Source organism: Pinus tabuliformis, chromosome 9 (assembly GCF_031772625.1).
Source record: "Pinus tabuliformis cultivar Carrire ecotype Pingquan chromosome 9, CPIR1, whole genome shotgun sequence".
Taxonomy (NCBI): domain Eukaryota; kingdom Viridiplantae; phylum Streptophyta; class Pinopsida; order Pinales; family Pinaceae; genus Pinus; species Pinus tabuliformis.
The window spans coordinates 127,670,048-127,687,654 of record NC_142307.1 but is presented as its reverse complement, the minus strand read 5'-3'; the positions used below and the strand labels follow the sequence as shown (position 1 = coordinate 127,687,654).

At 39.5% G+C, this 17,607-nt stretch overlaps 1 protein-coding gene across 4 annotated transcripts in view; it reads left to right on the top strand.

Annotated features, from left to right (window-relative positions):
* Positions 1-225: 225 nt before the first annotated feature.
* Positions 226-17,607, top strand: part of LOC149147425 (uncharacterized) — a 241,367-nt gene continuing 223,985 nt past the window's right edge. Inside the window, exons 1-3 of one of the 4 annotated variants that reach the window (XM_089439854.1) lie at positions 226-334; positions 410-477; positions 578-667. The gene's annotated coding sequence lies outside the window, so the exon portion shown is untranslated. Of the gene's footprint in view, positions 478-577; positions 668-17,607 lie in introns of all 4 variants that reach the window. The other 3 variants (XM_089439856.1, XM_089439855.1, XM_089439853.1) reach the window with 3 other exon arrangements.

The following is a 17,607-nucleotide window of genomic DNA, read 5'->3' as shown; positions in this document are numbered from 1 at the left end:
TGATGTTTTAGTGTAATGTTTGAACCTTAGCTTGTTTTCGTAAAAGTATTACTACCAAAAGTATTACTATGTACTTCATGGGGTTTCAAAACCCCACCCCCCTACAACTAACTATGTTACATGGTTACAAATCTTCCTCTTACATGTTAAATTAAGGTCTAAGGTATAATTTGAAATGTGCTGTGTTTTTTAAATTATTCGAGACCCATATGTTTTGATGCGCCCTAATTAGCCACCTTCTGAATATGATTTAATCAACTTACCATAGCATTGAGCTTAAACGCGCTGGCCGCGGTTATAATACTGGGTCGTGGCTATTTTCCCTTATACAGAGGTTCTATTTCCTGAACTTGTTAATTTGGGTATTTCAGTTGTAATCGTTTTTGACAGAATTTGTATTCTGTCGCAGGTACAGTTTACGAGTCCTCGGACCTGGGTTTTTACCTCAGGTAAATTAAATACCAAATAAAAACCCAGGTAAAGTAAATACCAAATATTTTTCTTGTTTCTTCGTTGTTAATGTTCTTCTATCGATACACCGCAACTTATATTTCTAGTATTGGTTTGTAATTTACAGGTACTTGGACGCATTTCGAAAGTTCTTTCTTTATATTCGTTGCAGAACTCTTTCCAGTTCCTTAACGAGTTTTCGGCTCTTCCCTTACAGGTCTGGTGCCCTGAACTCCTGGTCGCTTCTTATGTACATGTTGATTCCCTCGTCGAAAACCGAGACATCAGGAATCTTTTTTAATTTAGTTACCATGGCAACTATGCAGAACAATTCCCTAAAGGGAAATTTAATATTAAAGGCAAATTGTGCCTTTGTATTTTTATTTAATATGACCATGCCTGGAAGCCTTCGGTCAATGGATACGGTCAACGGATACTATTATTGTTTACATTTGTCACATAGGTCTATTCGACCATTCTGTTTACAGTTTAAATTTTTCACATTGGTCTATTCGACCATTCTGTTTGCAACTAGTTTTCTTAAAGACTATGTTGTATGCTAAGTCTTTGTTTGATAATTCAAAAAGGACTGTTGCATAAACCGTGGTTTATTTTTCTGTCCGCTGATTTTTAGAATTACCAATATACGCTCCTGTTAACTTTCAGTATTTGCATGTTTTAGAGTAATTCTCAGATATTTGTTATATAATAATTTTTTTTGCCCATTCATGAGTTCCTTTCGCAGTTAGCTACTATTTCCCCATATATTCTCTAGTTTTACTATACTAAACCTTTCACAGTTAAACTGTAAAGCACTCTGTTAATTTCTAGAGTCTTTACACAGTTACATTTAAATGTCTTTATCTTTTATAGTTAAGAATTATGTTGGCCTTCGGCCGTGGCTCGAACTTTCTTTCTTTTATGATATATTGGGCCAATTTGACCATATCTTTAATTTTCATCATATAATACAGTTAGTAGCTTGTCCTAACTAGAATTATATACAAGAGAAGAAACGCTTCTGGAATTTCCTATGTGGACTGTCTCGAGTTCTTACTGAGACATATAATTCTTCGTTCTAACATATTCACACACACATATTTTTTTCCAGAGGAAAAAAAACTGTAACTTTATTTATCAAGATAAACAAAATTACATTTTATGTATGCACTTCAGGAATGCATACAAGATGGATCTGCCCAAATCCATACCGTGGCAAAAAAGATACAAAAACATCCCAATAAAAATGTCTACATCTATATCAAAATAACCCCTATAGGGTACCAGATATGCCCATCTGTAGTAGATTGCCTTGCTTGCCTCCCTCGCCATTGGCCATCAAATACGGGAGATGCTGACCTCATTGGCCTCATATTCAGCTCCCCTTTTGCTTCTCTGGAGTTACACAGTCCAATAGCATTCATACTCTGCCTTTCTCATTTTTGGTCACTTATGCGATTTTATACATTCTCTAATTGTACCTTTATTTCATTTTAGTCATATTTTAGTCTCTTTAGCTTTCGAGTTACAATGGAGTCTCATTGCTATAATGTCCCTCTCCAAATTGAGGGCTTATGGAGGATGTAATAGCCTATCCAAAACTCCCTAATTTAAAGGAGTAAAACTCAAATTTTTTCTATGTTTAGGCAATATTTGGCAAAAATTGGGTTGGCTGGGGCTAAATTAGGGGTTGCACCCACAACTCCTCACATTATTGGAGCCCATGGAAAATCTATAAATAGAAGAGGGCTGAGATCAATGAGGCATCATCTCATGGATCAATTCATTTGTTTTCTTGAGCATTAGCTCTGAGGGTTTTAAGATCCCTTCTACCCTCTCAATTTCGGTGGTGAAAGCTCCCACCCTAGTTGATCAATCCTTTTCTTTCTTGTTTCTGTTTGGGCGCAACAAGGAGTAATATTTTCCGAGGAGATCGAATTCTAGAATTGAAGACAAAGACCTAATTGAACTCTCTGTGATTTGCTGTTGCTGGAATCTGTTGCAAGTAAACTGAATTCATCCCAGAGGCCAGCGAAGTGTTGAGAGGCATATCAAAATGATTATTTGTGAATAAACCAAAAGCCAGAATCATACGCATTCTCTCTGTACCTATTTTTGAAGCAGACGTAATGACCTGAGGCCAGCAAAGGACTGAAGTAGGGTCTCGTGTGACTTACTCCGTGGCTTTGAAGTGCAAAGGATGAATTTCTCGGAAATCTGAATATAAGTTTGTGGAGTAATTTTTGATATAGCCACGCTAGAAGTCTTTCTTCTGCAGCCCCAAGTCCTTCCTGTAGCTTCGACCCTAAACAAAGGAGGGCAGAAGTCTGATATATCATTGCAAGGCATATCTTTTTTGTAGCCGAGCCCTTCCTGTAGCCGGATTTTGTAATAGTAGGACATGTTGCCACACAATCTAGTAGGGGTACCTAAGGGACAACTACTAGACCAAGTGACAACAATGGGACAAAGACCCATTGTCACCTCAGTCAGTGTCCCCTACTCTTTACGGACTTTCACTGATGGGAGGAGTCCTAGTATGAAGGAAATCACTAATAATGATAGGATCAATGACGAAGAATGATGTGATTTCCAAGGCTAATTCAAAGGAGAGGCTCAAAATGAAGGCTTAATGCTTCAAAAGAATCTAATGGCTCTTCAAGAAAGACCTTTGAGGAGACCTAGACCTAAGGTTGATGATATTCAACAATGATAAGGATACTTGAGGTCAAGGCTCCAAAGATGATTAGAATTTAGGACTTCTTAAGAAGCTTTGTATGATGCTTTAATACCTTTGAATAAGATTTCGCTATTCTTGAGAAACCTAGAAATGGGACCACACAAGACTTAGGGTTTATGAATAGACGTGGGAGGAGACCCTCCAAGGAGCTCACTAGGTCAAGGTGGTGTAGGGAAAGGGTTTTGAATGATTTATTCCACTGAATACTATGTGCAAAACCCTCAAGAAGACCACCAACCAAGATGTTCAAGATGATTTTTAGAAATGTGACTAGGGCTTAAGATTTCTCACAAATTGACCGTGGGAATTGCCTCAAAACTGGAGGATAACTACGGGAGACACCAATGTAGTAGCCTATCCAAATGGTTTTCCAAAGTCACATCAATTATGCACCCTACTCTTTACGGACTTTCATCGATGCGAGGAGTCCTAGTGTGAAGGAAATCACTAATAATGATAGGATCAATGATAAAGAATGATGTGATTTCCAAGGCCAATTCAAAGTAGAAGCTCAAAATGAAGGTTTAATGCTTCAAAAGAATCTAATGGCTCTTCAAGAAAGACCTTTGAGGAGACCTAGACCTAAGGTTGATGATATTCAACAACGATAAGGATACTTAAGGTCAAGGCTCCAAAGATGATTAGGACTTCTCAAGAAGCTTTATATGATGCTTTAATACCTTTGAATAGGCTTTCTCTATACTTGAGAAACCTAGAAATGGGACCACCTGAGACCTAGGGTTTATGAATAGATGTGGGAGGAGACCCTCCAAGGAGCTCACTAGGTCAAGGTGGTGTAGGGAAAGGGTTTTGAATGATTTATTCCACTGAATACTATGTGCAAAACCCTCAAGAAGACCACCAACCAAGACATTCAAGATGATTTTTAGAAATGTGACTAGGGCTTGAGATTCTTCACAAATTGACCGTGGGAATTGCCTCAAAATTGGAGGATAACTAGGGGAGAAGCTAGCATAGTAGCCTATCCAAACGGTTTTCCAAAGTCACCCCTCCAATGCAATTCACATCAAGCCCTAGCTAGCCATCTAGGGTTAGGGCCGAAAATTAAAAAGAGGAGAAAAAGAGAAGAAAAAGAGGGTGATCACCAAGTTTTCTTGGATTAGTGCCTTACCCTTGGGCTATGGAGTCTATGTGATTTGATATCTGGCTAAAATTCATCTTCAAAGAGGCTAAATTATGATGCCCTAGCTATCACTCTTTAGCATTTACCCACCCAAGGTCAATGGACTTTCATGGAAGGAAAACAAGTTCTATTCCACTAGGAACATTCATCTACTTGCCATTCAATGAGTAACATGCACAAATTTGCAATCTAACAATCTTTTCAACGATATTCAATAATTAGGGCAAGAGAAGAACTAGCTAGTTGCAAGATTTCCACACGAGACATTATTACATGAAATTTTTTCAACATAAAGCACTTATAGCAAGAGATGTATCCAATTCAAGATCAAGATAGCGGCTCCAAGAGAGAACAAAATTTTAGCTCCCAAAAATATCGATATGCATCAAAAGAGCTCCAATAGACCATCTAAGGAAAAAGTGCGAAATTCTCAAGAGAGAGATCCAAGAAGTGATGATGATGTTTGATACAAATGAGGTCTCACTTTATTTATATGAGCCTCTAGGAGTTCAAATTAGCCTAATATGCCCCTAAATATATTTTAATGTGCAAAATAACATCACTTTGGCGACAAGCCCACTGAATAGCTCAGAAAGTGTAAGATAATCCATCCAAATGAAGTCGAAATGATGTAGCAATGGTGTACGAGGGCCATTGGAAGGCCTTATCGAGTCCTCAAGTGCCATGATGAAGAAGAGGGCTCCATGAATGATGGTCAAGGGGGTGGCTCCTTGATCTCCAAGTAAAACATCACGTGGTGCTCCAAACTGGCTCTAGGGCACAAGTAGTGGTCTCATGAGCTTCTTGGTGTAAAATAAGCTTGTAGACTGCTTCAAATGAGGTCACGAAAGATGGTGCTTTCCCTCCCATGTCTCAAGGACAAGACAAACCTCCTCTGGGCCCTGTATTAGTTGCCAAACCCTATATACAATGTTAAGCCGACTGGGTGCACTATTGGCCCAAGTGCATTATCTCGCATATAATGCAGGGCAATGAACAAGTTGCTAAAGGTGCTGAGGCTGCCCATGGCATGAGATAACTCTCTGTCACATAATGGAAACCCATGGCTCTCAACACTTCCCTACATGTGTCAATATGATCCTTTGGTGGGCTTGGATCCTGTATAGGGAGGCCAAACCCAAAGTGAAACCACCTGCCAATCCTGTAACCTTGTATAAGATCCAATGTGTCTCCTCACCTTTAGATACAATAATTCATTAGTGCAATTGAGTGAATATGCTTGTTAATCAAGGGCAAAAATGGACACTTCATAGTGGGCTTCCCTTCTAGAATTGGGGCTTCAAGCATGTAATGGTGTTACCTCCCTTGGTAGGGGTAGTTAATAAACCACCCTATTAGGTGTTCCCTGCCCCTAAAGGGGAGGACAAGTCCAAGGTATATCCTTCAAGTGGTTGGTGTCATGCGAATAGTGATGGGGTGGATCGGGAGACAAGGGTCTCAAGGCCAAATGGCATGGGCTCAAGGGTGGTAATGATGAGGGATGTCCACATATTTGGGTGTATGAATATAGGAGGGAGAAATCGATGAAAATATCGACCATGGCTACCATAATTTCCAACACTCTCTCTTAGCCAGGGATGTACTTTTCATTCTCTCTCTCTCAAGATCAATCTTCCTGACCAATCATATGTCTCACAACCCACAACCTAAGAAAGAGATCACAAATACAAATCTCTGTCTTTGTTAGGATCAATCTCCCCGATCAATTATAGGTCTCATAGCTGATAGCCTAAGGGAGAGATCGTTAGTCTCATCATAAAGAAAGATGCATAACATGCAACTCATATCAATGCATCTCCCCGACCACAAGGTCTCACAACACACAACCTAAAGGAGGAATTATCAAATCAATGCAACTCCTGGACCATAAGGTCTCACAGCTTGTCAAATCAATGCATCTCCCGGACCACAAGGTCTCACAGCACACAACGTGCGGGAGGAATCATCAAATCATACATCTCCCGGATTAGAAGGTCTCACAACACACAACCTATGGGATGAATCATTAATGCACCTCTTGGACCACAAGGTCTCACAACACACAACCGATGGGAGTGTCATTCTTCTCGACCAATCCATTGGTATCACAACCGTAGCCTAAGGAAGATTTAGGATTCTATGTAGTCAATGCTCCCTTTCCAAAAGGATTCTTAGCCATTTTAGTTTCTTCATAAACATCGGTAACCAACTCAACATCAGAAATGTAGCCATGGTGGATCTTAGTTCTTTATCAAACACAACAACATTCCTAAGGAAGATTTAGGATTCTATGTAGTCAATGCTCCCTTTCCAAAAGGATTCTTAGCCATTTTAGTTTCTTCATAAACATCGGTAACCAACTCAACATCAGAAATGTAGCCATGGTGGATCTCAGTTCTTTATCAAACACAACAACATTCAACTGTTCATTCAACTTCAGCCAAGGCCTCTCTCAGAAGCAAACATCAACAACTATCAACAGACAATAATAGACTTCAAAAAGGGCTTCTCACAAAAGCAATCATCAACAACTACAGTAGAGTCCAACAGACAATAAGTGGCTTCTCACAGAAGCGAATATTAATATCCATAGTTGAATTTAGCGGATAATAAGTGGCTTCTCAGAATCATAGTCAAATTCAACAAATAATAAATGGCTTCTCACATAAGCGGCCATCATCAACCATAGTAGAATCCAACAAACCATAATCGAATCCATGTAATAAATGAATTTTCACAGAAGCAGGCATTAGCAACCATAGTAGAATCCAGCAGACCATAATTGAATCCAACAGATAATAAATGGCTTCTCATAGAAGTAGGCATCAACAACCATAGTAGAATCCAACAGACCATAATCGAATCTAGATAATAAATGACTTTTCACAGAAGCAAACATCAACGACCATAGTAAAATCCAACAAACCATAATCAAATCCAATAGATAATAAATGGCTTCTCACAAAAGCATGCATCAACAACCATAGTAGAATCTAGCAGACCATAAACAAATCCAACAAATAAATAATGGCTTCTCACAGAAACAAACATTAGTAGATAGATCAAGTCAACATCAAAGTCTTGCAGCTACTTCAAATCATTCATCAGGGAGATGTCGATGGACTTGCAATCTAGACTCCATAGTGCCAATGATATCACTAGGCTCATGCTTTTTACAAAAGCAACTCCTTCTTACACAAAAGTCCTCTCCAAGGAAACATGCTTCAATCAGGCTGATCTTGTCTGCACCCTTTGAGTACAAAGCCTATTGCGATTCTTCTTGTCATATTGTTCTTTCATCATTTCCAATGATTGCGACACCTTGGCAGTCTCCATTATGTACTTGCAATCCTCACTAGGAGGCTATGGAAGAACAAGAACAACCAAGCAAGCCAAGAGACTCATAATGAAACAATCAAGATAATACTTATCTTTTGAGAGTGTGTCAACTCCCTCTTGATCTTAGCCTTCTCAGATCGAGTCAATCTCATCACATCATCAAGGAGTCCATACCATCATCAAAGAGTTCACATCATTAAGGAGTCCACATCATCAAGGAGTCCATACCATCATCAAAGAGTTTACATCATCAAGGAGTCCATGTCATCAAAGGATCCACATCATCATCAAAGAGTTCACATCATCATTAAGGAGTTCTCATCATCAATAAAGAGTTCACAGAGTCCAAGTCATCAAGGAGTCCATATCATCATCATCATCATCAAGGAGTCTACATCATCAACGAGTCCATATCATCATCATTAATGAGTCCACATCATTATCATCATTAAGGAGTTTATATCATCAATGAGTCCACATCATTATCATCATTAAGGAGTTTATATCATCAATGAGTCCACATCATCTTTATCAACAAATCCACATCATCATTATTAACAAGTCCACATCATTATCATCAACAAGGAGTTTATATCATCAACGAGTCCACATCATCTTTATCAACGAATTCACATCATCATCATCAACGAGTCCATATCATCGTCATTAACGAGTCCACAAGCAAGGATTTAATATCATCAACGAGTCCACATCATCTTTATCAACGAATCCACATCATCTTTATCAACGAGTCTATGTCATCATCATTAACGAGTCCACATCATTATCCTTAATGAGTCCATATCATCATCATTAACGAGTCCACATCATTATTAAGAGTATCACGTCATTAGCAAGGAGTTCATAACAAGGAATCCATATCATGAAGAAATCATCAAGAAATCCACATCATTAGAGAGTTTATGTTATCATCATCAATTTGCTTATTTACATCATCAACAAATCAGATCTAGGACGCGATCCATATGCCTAAGATCCTCTTCCAAACCCTACCTAGGGTTTACAAGCCATAATCAATCCAATGTCAGTAATGAAAAAAGAATAAAGGAGATACAAGATACTTATCTATGACAACTCCCTCTCAGTCTTCAGCTTACTTCTATTCAATGTTTTAAAAATTGGCCGAGCCAGATCGAGCCAAGGCCTGGCCGGGTCGGCTCGGTGGAGGAAACGACCTGGCTGGTCAGTTTGTTACCGGCTTAGTAGCAAACCAGCCGGCTCGGCCAACCACGCACACACATGGCCAACGAGTAATTTTGGGGGGAAAATTGGACCCCATAGTCAATTCTAATTTGCTTTAGGGTGTTTTTGAGGTCCATTTATCTCTCCCAACCCTATAAAAGCTACCCAATCCCCTCTCATTTCCTCACAGCTATCTCATTGCATTTGTGTGAGAATTTGTGAGGAGTTTGTGAAGAGTATTGGAGTTTGTTTTTGGGGTAGCAGTGTGGAGTCTTGGGCAAGCATTGGAGCAGTGGTGAGGAGCTTCTTAGGCAGCCATTGGAGCAACATTGAGGAGTTGGTTTGTTGGAGCAACATTGTGGAGGTGGTTTGTGCCTAGAGATATTTTTTTTTTCACTTCTAAAATCTGTTTTTGCTTGTTTTTTTCTTTGTGCAAATCTTGAAATTGAAAAGAGCCTTTCCAAGTCAAAAAATGGCTCCTAGAGTGAAAGATGCAGCTTGGGCATATGCTGAAATGATTGATAATCAAATGCATTGCAAATTTTGTCATAGAAAAATTAAGGAGGGTCTTGGGGCATTAATAGGCTGAAACAACACTTCGCTGGTATTGGAGGCCAAATTACTCCATGTGAAGCACTATCAACACAAATTGGGGAGATTAGGAAGGAGTTGTTAAATAGCTTTGAGAAGTTTGAGCAAGAAAAAGCTAGGCAAAAAGAAATAGAGGCTGAAATTGGGAGGAAGAGGAGTATACAACAAATGATGGCTTCTAACCCCCATTTTGTTTTTGAGGGCTCTTCATCTATCCCTTGTACTAGTGCATCCAACCCCTTCCACTATGTTCCTCTCTCTTTGGAGTCCATGCAAGAAAAGGGTAAGGGTAAAATGAAAAAGGTCGGGACAAGTTGTGGGGCCTCCAGAAGGTGATTAAAGTTGAAATTATCAAAAGGCCAGTGGAATGAGTGGCTTGATTTGGTCAAAAAGTACAACTCAATGAAATCTAACGCATGTGAACAGGATTTGGGTGAGCTCCATCACTTGAAGAATTAATTGATCTCAGATATTACAAATATGTGGAGAAAGGTTGCTCATGAGTTTGGTTCTCTAGCAGTGTGAGTGAGTGAATGTGCATGAGTTGCAAGTGCACAACCAGTGAGTTTTGCAGTAAGTTCATAGCTTTAGAATTGTAGTGTGTTTCAGAGATTATTCTTCGATAATGTTTTAGAGTTGTGTGCAAAGATTGAAGATCAGTTTGGAGAGTGTGTGGAGAGATTTGTTCTCTCATTTGGAGTGTGGAATTGTGGCTGCATGAGTGTGCTTATTTGTTGCATGTTTTGTTTATGCAACATTATTTTCAGTTCCGAATCATATTTTCTAGTAGCAGAATTGCTTGTACTTGGAGTGGGGGCTTCAAGCTAAGTGCATGTTGATTGTCTATTGTAGGAGTGGGTGCACCAAGTTGGTTGTTGTAATGACCCGCGTACAATTATAAACAAAATGTGAATATTAGCATACATATGGGACACCAATATGATAGCTACATATGTATGAACTATGAACCACATTTATTGCACTACTATACTTAATGGCTAATATTGAAAAAGTTTAAGTTTAGGTAAATGAATTGATTATTGTTGGAATTTCTAAGTCTAACTGTTAGAAACCCTTAATGTACTTTTCTGATTTATTTCTGCCTACTTGTTCTGATTAATTAACAAGTTATTTACCATGTAAATATTGAAAATAAATACAAGTACATGCTCAACACATTACAGATCATCAACTGTAGGAAACGAAACAAGCACACAAGTGACATCGTTGTTTTTGGACCAATGTCCTTGGAAAAACCCAATGCGGGAAAACTGGTGCAGCTATCTGAGGGTTTTATTATTATGTAGTTTCTGAATACAATCTTGGTGCCAAAACTGGCTCACCCAACAAAGAATAATCTCGGCAGTAGTACCTCTCAGTTGGAGACAGATGTTCCGGCTGAAACCCCGAATAAACACTCCGACAGCTCCCAGCTCCAATCTGCCCCACGAAAACCCCAACGTCAGCCTCTAGGGACTGCGTTAGCCCTTTCTGGCCCAGCGTCTGCCCAGTGTCACCCTAGCTCGCCTTGCGTCAACCTCTGGAGGCACTGCGTCACCCACGTTGGCTCTCCGAGGCACTGTGCAGCTCCTGGCTGGCTCTGCGTGAACTTCTGGCTGGCTTTGCGTCCCTCTCTCCCGGCTTCTGCGTTGATCCTCCTGGTACTATCTCTGCCTCTCTGCTTCTGTATTCATTGCCTCTCAGTTGCAACTCTGATCACTCTTTTGACTTCGTCAACAAACCCTGCCCCAGAAAATCGAAACCTTGATCAACCCGGTATGTTCTCCAAGTGACCCTCAAGCCTCCTCTTATACTTTTCTCATTGACAAATCAACGGTCGAGATTAAGTCCTTAATCAACGACTAAGATTAGATTTGGCTTGATCCATGTCTTTTGGACCATTCTAACACAGTTTTATATTAATTCACATTAATATTTTATTTTCCCGAAGTTTAGACTTAGGGATTCCATTAAAAATATTAATTATTTTAATATCTCCCAAACTGTTTAGAATCTGCCCAAACCCTTTCTGGGTATTGGAGATCTCATGTGCCTTAGCCTCTCCACCAATTTTCGTGGCTAGAGCACATCCAATGCTACCCCAAATCAACACTCCCTCTTAGCGAGGACTGTGCTCTAGTAATACTCCTCACTGAGCATCACTCTGATCATCCGACATCGGTCCTTGTGCTGATGCTAGGCCTGCTGCCCAACATCCTCTGCACTATTGCATCCTGTACTGCTACCCATGGCCTTGCCACTGCCACTGTTGCATCCGTACTGCAACTCCCTCTGCATCCGTGTCACTGCCCATGGCCCTGCCACTACCGCTGCTGCATCTGCACTGCAACCCCTCTCATCATGCTGCATCGTGCTGCCCATAGCACTACCACTGCTAACTGCTGCATTGCAACTCAGTTATTGAGAAGTAAGTAACTGATCTCCCAACTCTGACATCTCTGTCAGGCTAGAAACGCTCTTGATGCTGAAGCTCCCTCTGTCACTGACTAGTGCTCCCTCTCTGACCTCTGCGCTGCTGCAACAACTCCATGCATCTCGCACCAGTCAGTGCTCCCTCTCTGACCTCTGCGCTGCTGCAACAACTCCATGCATCTCGCACCGCTGCCTCATGCTGTCCACCGCTGCCTCACGCTGTCCTAGGAATCTTGCACTGTAGCTCCCTCTGTCGCTCCATTCGCATCCGTCTCTACTGACATCCACCAGTACTACTACTCCTCTTCGGGGCTCCTGTAGCAAGGTATAATCCAAGAGGCTAGGTACCTCGAGGATCCTGCCCCTCATCGCCTGTAGTCCGTCTGACTACAGCTCGATGTCTCCCCACTTCCACTCAAGTGGCGTGTGAGCACTCATGGCACAATCATCATCTGTCTCCACTTCCTTCTCCGCCCTTGCTGGCGCAGCCTTGGTCTTGGAAGCCTCTCCTTTGCTCTTCTTCCTCGGACACTGGCTTGCATAGTGACCCAGTTCCCCACAGTTGAAGCATTTGACCTTGGAGAGGTCCTTCTTCCGTTTCTCTTGCTTTCCCTCAGATGCTAGGGCAGCATCCACCTCCTCTTCCTTCTTGATTTTGATCCCCTTGCTGTTGCTTCTTGCCTTGGTCAACCTTCTGATCTCTTCTTGGCGAAGAGACGCCCACATTTCCTCCCAATCTGGAAGGGTCGCCCTGCCCAGTATGCTCTGGACAAACACATCCCAATCTTCAGAGACTGCGTTCAGGGTTGTTCTCACCATCAATTCTTGATCCGGCATGGCCCCTATGGAAGTCAGCTGATCCCGGATCTTCTTCAATCCACTGAGGAAGGTGTCGATCTGTTCACTGTTCTGCATCTGGTATGACCGCCGCTGATTTTCTAGTAGCATCTTCCTCTGCACGGAAGTATGCTGATACAATTTCTTTAGGGCCTCCCACATCTCATTTGCCGTATTCTTCTAGGCAATATGTGGTACTATATGGTCCTTAACCCCGTCAAGGATGATACTCTTAGCCCTCGCCATTGCATCCTCGTACTTATCGTTATTAGGCGGGTCAATTGGAATCGCTATTGTCCTCAAGGCGAAGTGCTTGACACGATTCTTGTCTAGAACAGACAAGATTCTGGCCTTCCAGACTAAGAAGTTTGAGGCTCCGTCCAGTCTGTCCTGGTCTCTTACCCCGTTCACTGCCATCTCGCTGCTCCTCTACTTCCTTTCTGGAAGTTCTCTGTGTGACTCCCTCTGAGCCTTGATTTCCCTCCTGGAAACTCCTTTGCCAATGTCGAGATGCCCCCACTTCGATCCTTAGTGCAGCTGCACGACTGATATGGATTTCTTGGCCAGAAATCCTCGGTAGCAACTCCCTCCTCCTTGGTCTTCCCTTGTTAGGTACTGTTCTAACTACAATACCCCACCAACTTCACTCTGCAACTTACACACAGCCTCCTAAGCCCCAACAAACTGAAGTTTAGAGCTTCTAGGCTTTGCGTGGATGACCGGCCACTGCGTAGGTCAAGTCTGCTCCCCTCTGCCATTGTGTTGATCCTCTTCCCGGTTCAAACTTGATGATGCAAGCACTGCGTCACCCCTTCCTTGCTGCTTCTCTATTAGGAGTAGCTTCTGTCACTCGGGACAACTGTTTTATGCTGTTGCTGCTCTGCTCGGTTGATGTCCTTAGTTCTCCTGTGATTTGCAACCACGCTCCGATACCATGTTGGAATTTCTAAGTCTAACTATTAGAAACCCTTCATGTACTTTTCTGATTTATTTCTGCCTACTTGTTCTGATTAATTAACAACTTATTTACCATGTAAATACTGAAAATAAATACAAGTACATGCTCAACACAATACATATCATCAACTGGAGGAAACAAAACAAGCACACAAGTGACACCGTTGTTTTTGGACCAATGTCCCCCGAAAAACCCAATGCAGGAAAACTGGTGCAACTATCTGAGGGTTTTATTATTGTTTAGAAAATCTTCGGCAAAATCACATAATCAATCTTTTGTCGACGCGTTTCGAACCAACCAGTGTGGTTCATCGTCAGGACAAGTTGAAGGACTGATCTGGCTAAGCTTGATTAAATAGAGTGTGCAGAGATCCCAACGGTTATATTGCAACGGCTAATTTTGACTTAGTCAAACTAATAATTTTATTATTAACCGAAACCTACTATTATTAGTTAATTGAATATAATAAATATAATGTTTAAATATAATGGTCATTATATTTATTAAAAATCTATATTTATTATTATTCTTAAATTAATTAATTCCAAATAAATAGTATTAAAATACTATTAATCTTTAGAATTTAGTTACAATGGTAATTGGTATTTAAAAATTGTTTATACCTAAGGATCCAATGGTAAAGATATAATAGTTAATAAATTATGGTAAATTCATAATGGTAAACTACCTATAATGGTCATTAATAAATTATATTAATATTCCCAAATTATTTAACTCTAAATGGTAATAAATTACTATTGTTTTTAGAATCAAGTTATAATAGGTAAAAGTTTAAACCAAAAAATCATTTTAATTTAAAATTTTTTAATTGTAAAGGCCCATTCGAAATTAAATTAATAAGTACTAACCACTAATCTATATTTTCTTAATAATTTATAGTTCTAATAATATTAAAAAACAATAAATAGTATTTTAGTTAAATTAATATTCCTAGAATGTAGTTTACCTAAGGTAAATGCCCTAATTAACATACATGTTTATTAATAATAGTATATTCATTAACCTAATATTATTGGTATACCATATACTTTTCTAATAACTTCTTGATTATCATTTAACCTTAAGGGTCATTAGATAAAATTGGATTACCTCTTATCATTAATTATATTCAATAATTTATCAATAATAATTTACTAAAATTCTTATTAGAATTAATTATGTTATTAGTTATTAATCTTATTACTTATAAGGTTTAGAAAAGGAAGGCCTTTATTAATTCAATATAAGGAAATCAGTTAAAAGTAAAAATCAATGAAACAATCTAATCTAATTTAAAATACCCCTTGGAATAAGGTTAATACTAACAAACTAAAACCTCAAGTTTCTGAATACAATCTGGGTGCCAAAACTGGCTCACCCAACAAAGAATAATCTTAGCAGTAGTACCTCTCAGTCGGAGACAGATGTTCCAGCTGAAACCCTGGATAAACACTCCAATAACTCCCAGCTCCAATATGCCTCACGAAAACCCCAGCGTCAGCCTCTAGGCACTGTGTCAGCCCTTTCTAGCTGAGTGTTTGCCCAACGTCACCCTAGCTCGCCCTGCGTCAGCCTTTGGAGGCACTGCGTTAGCCCTTAGAGCCTCTGTGTCACCCACGCTGGCTCTTCGAGGCACTGCGCAGCTCCTGGCTGCCTCTGCGTGATCCTTGCCTGGCTCTGCGTGAACTTCTGGCTGGCTCTGCGTCCCTCTCTCCCGGCCCCTGTGCTGATCCTCCTGGTACTATCTCCGCCTCTCTGCTTCTGTATTCACTGCCCCTCAGCTGCAACTCTGATCACTCTTTCGACTTCCTCAGCAAACCCTGCCTCAGAAAATCGAAATCTTGATCAACTCGGTATGTTCTCCAAGTGACCCTCAAGCCTCCTCTTATACTTTTCTCGTTGACAAATCAACGACTGAGATTAAATCCTTAATCAACAGCTAAGATTAGACTCGACTTGATCCATGTCTTTTGGACTATTCTACCACAGTTTTATATTAATTCACATTAATATTTTATTTTCCTGAAGTTTAGACTTAGGGACTCCATTAAAAATATTAATTATTTTAATATCTCCCAAATTGTTTAGAATCTGCCCAAACCCTTTTTGGGTATTGGAGATCTCATGTGCCTTAGCCTCTCCACCAATTTTCATGGCTAGAGCACATTCGATGCTACCCCAAATCAACAATTATAGAAATAAATTCCTAAACTCATCAGAATATAATAATTATACCAAGTGAGATATTGATATGTGTACCATCTTGATAGAACTATATATATGACTAATCTTTTAAATCAAATATATATATATATATATATATAATGAAGATATAAATTAAAATTTAATTAATTTATAATTAATTAAAGTAAATAATAGAATTTAATTAAATGTTAAATAAAGTAATTTATTTAAATATATGAATAAAACAATTTTAGAAACTAAAATTTAATTAAACACTAATAAGATCTAAAAGTAAATAAACCATTTCAAATGATTCATTTAAATTAAGAGCCGCCTCCATCCAAAAGAAAGAAAGGCCGAGAAGGTAATAGGAGGATGACAACGAAGATAAATAGGGAGCGATGGAGGAAGGAGGCGGACAACAAGAACGTTGGGAGACGGTGGAATTAAAGATATAAGGGAGTGAAGAAGGCCATGACAGGGAGGAGGAATTATAGAGAGGAGGAAATTCCATGTCACTGATAGAAGTGAGTCTGTGCTCAATTGTTCTTGAAATTTTGGGCCCGGGGGCTAGAGTACCTCGAATTTGAAGTACTTTGGAGCTTAGTACTGAAGTTGTGCTCAGTTTGGCAGGGAGGTTTTGGACATTTTGGTAACGGGAGCAGGAACGAGAGCCACGACAGAGCAGAGACATCTTCAACCATAGAACCCCAGGTCGGTACTCGATAGTAACATTCGTAAATTATGTATATATATTGCAGAGTAGTATATTCTAAAAGTATTAATTATACCGTGTTAAATTCCCAATTTAGGGTTTCAGCAACTGCTTTTAGAGCTTTAATATCATTCAAAATTGTCAATTGTGAACTCTGGGTCTCACAGTTGTGGCCAACATTTCTCATTTCAGTCAAGGGGTGGGTGCTCCATTGCTAGTGGGTGCTAGTTGATGTAATGTAAATGAGAATATTTTGAAGCAATAGATAATAAGAAGCAACAAACAATTCGATGGTTTTTTGTCCTGGAGGGGGGTTTTCCACCTAAAATCTAAGTGTCTACATGTGATGATTGTTTGTGTTTTTCATGTGCATGATCTTGTTATATCTTTCTGAAGTAAATTTTTGAAGAAGTTATATTTGTAGAAATAATTTTTATATCTCCGTCAGTGTTGAAAATATTGGTATCGACAAAATATCGGCGAGGGTCCAGAAAACATCTTCTCGGCAATATCGGCGAAAATATCGGCAAGAATAAAAAATAAATTTTTCAAATTTTAAACATAGCCGATATTTTCAAAATATCGCGATATTTTACCGATATTTTGAAAATATCGCGATATTTTCAAAACAAAAAATATTGCGATATTTTCTCGGCGATATATCGTTTTGCCGAAAATATTGCGATATTTTCGAATATCGCCGATATTATCAATAGTGATTTCCGTAACATTGATTCACCCCCCCTCTCAGTATTACTTTTGTCTAACACCCCCTTTCATTAATGACCTCCTCTAGTCACATTAGTAACTTGTTGTACCATGTAATTTTTGCCTCATAAAGTCACTTTAATATTATAAAGGACAATGTACTTTTAGACCTCATAAAGTGACTAAAACGTTTCATGACTTTAATGATCTCATAAAGTCACACTAAAAAGGTGGGTTCACTTGTTTTTTTAGGTTTAGGCGAAAAGCACCAGGAAACACTTCCTTGGTACCTTTTTTTTGCAACA